The sequence below is a fragment of the Anneissia japonica genome, unplaced genomic scaffold (genome assembly GCF_011630105.1).
Source record: "Anneissia japonica isolate Jap-2015-1 unplaced genomic scaffold, ASM1163010v1 scaffold287959_len62012_cov214, whole genome shotgun sequence".
NCBI lineage: Eukaryota > Metazoa > Echinodermata > Crinoidea > Comatulida > Comatulidae > Anneissia > Anneissia japonica.
The window spans coordinates 1-2425 of record NW_022714408.1 but is presented as its reverse complement, the minus strand read 5'-3'; positions in this window follow the sequence as shown (position 1 = coordinate 2425).

The following is a 2425-nucleotide window of genomic DNA, read 5'->3' as shown; positions in this document are numbered from 1 at the left end:
GATGTGTATAAGAGACAGCGTATATTAGTGTTTAATATTATAGGCCTACATAGATTACTGTTTTTCCTAATTTCAGAAAATTATCGACGTCCCTGGTATATGCTGTTAAGAAATATTGTAAAACTTAGTATTGTATGACATTTTGTATTTTCACTATTACAGGGAGAAAGTTCCCCTCCCTAAATCTTCCCCTGCCCTAACATTTGGAGACGAACAAAATGTCGGATGGCAACAGATGACCGGAAATGGTACTCACAGTCTTTGGCATAAATTTGATTATACTTTTCTTCTTTTTCTCCATCTTTTAATTTTCAAAAAAATTTTGGGAGGGACATGGCCCGGGATGGGGTGATGGTGGGGGAGGGGGAGAAGTTTAAATGCCGATGCTCAATGACTATGTTAGGGAGATTCTGATGGGTGATAGGCCTATGTGGTGAGTGAGTACTTGAAAGTTATATTTTTGCTTTTTCTTCCCAATGCATCACTGATCTCTTTATATCACTGTATAGATAAAATAGAATGACTATATTGTATGATATATAAATGAATAACAATGATCTATTTGCAATTGTTCTGTTAAAAACTAATTTTCGGCAGCGGCCATTTAGAGTCCCTAAAATTGAATTTTTTAAAAATGGCACCCATTTTTGCTTAATCAGTGAATTTTTATTGATATTTTTAGACATGTTTGGCAAAAGTTTACCCAAAAAAGTGAAAAATTTAAAAATATGATATAAGATTACAGGCTAATTAAGCCAAGTTAGAGGGTCCGCTACGTTTGACCAATCTCAGCATCATAGTTTTCTCGTCTTGCAAAACAGTGTGACAAACATCTTATTTCTCAGTATTAATGAAATAGTTAATATTCTACTTTAGTGGTGAAGCACCTTCAGTATCTATATACTTATCACCCTACTACTGTATTGGTGAATTATCGGCAATGAGTAATCTTGGTGGAATTGGGGGTCCGTGAAGACAATCCACGATACAAAAATAAGTTTTGGAACTTATGCAGCTGCAGCATCCAAGACGTCAAAGCTCTTCTGTACTCATGAGGGCGCTATTTCAAAACAAAAAAGAACATAAATCTGGCAATCATGGGAGGCGGAGGATCATGAGATCACATGCGGGGAACCTCCTCTCTCTCCACTCCAGCGATTGCGCTTAATTTAAAGGTGTACGGTAAAACTGTTACCGTAAAATGGCACAAACAAGTGAAAAAGAGCTGAAAGTAGACAGTAGAAAACTATTTGTTCCTGATAAGCAAGAATTATGCAAAGGTAATATTTCTGCAGATCAATTTGCAGATAGCTAGAGAGAAATGAGAGTTTTAAGAAAGTAGGGCAGGGGCCTAGCCAGGACAGCCAAGGCATAGTAGGCCTAGATAGGCCCAACTCAGGTCCGAAGCGGCCGCCAAGGCAGTGGGTGTACTGATTTGGCATATGTGTATGGGAACGCCGGTGATGCATCCACAATGGAGTACAAAACGCTCGCTTGTAGTTGGGTTCTACTAAATATCAGCACACGGACCACACGACACCACACGGGACCAAACTGATGCAAAAATGATAAAAATATTACCACACGAGTCTCTAGAGTAGAAAACTGCTTGATAATCCATAGAAACCAACTTTTAGAATGATAATCGTCAAAATTCCGTTAAAAATCAAGGGTTGTTTTTGTTTTGTTGGTTTTGCCCATCGTGCCTCGGTAAGTAATGCGTTAGCATTGTGGATCTATAACGCATTGACATGTCAGCAGAAATGCATTTAGCGTTTCATTCATGAAAAATCACTATAAAAAGTGGTTTTTATTTAATCAAGCTGTTTTCCACTCTCGTGTGGTAATAATATTTTAATAAGTTTTGCATTCGTGCGGTCTTGTGTGATGTTGTGTGGTCCGCAGTTCAAAAGGATTCTCAAATGTCTATTTTAATATGCATGTATTACCAATTCATTAACTACATTGCTTTCTAAATCTCTTTTTATGCATTTTTTCCCAATTGTTTGATTTCATGCTTCTATGTTTCTGTCCTAGGTGGGTATGTGTTTGTCTTTGTTCATGTTAAAATTACCAACATTTTCACAAGTGCCAACAAACAGTACTCTTTTTTTGGTACCCCCTCCCTCCCCTCTGAAAGTGTACAAAAAATGCTGATTTTGCAAACCATTCTCCATTTTTTGTGAAGTCAACTAAAGTAATAATTTTACCACTATTTTCCATATTGCATATTAGTCCCATTATTCACTTGTTCACTTAACTACTAGTAGGCCTACGAACAAGTGCCGGGAACCAATAAGGCCAAGGCCTGTAATTAGGCTCCAGGACTAATCTTAATTACTGTATTTAAATTAAATAATAATAATAAAAAAAAAAAAAAAAGGCAAAACAATGCACAGAACAAACAAGCTAAGCCGGGAAGAAC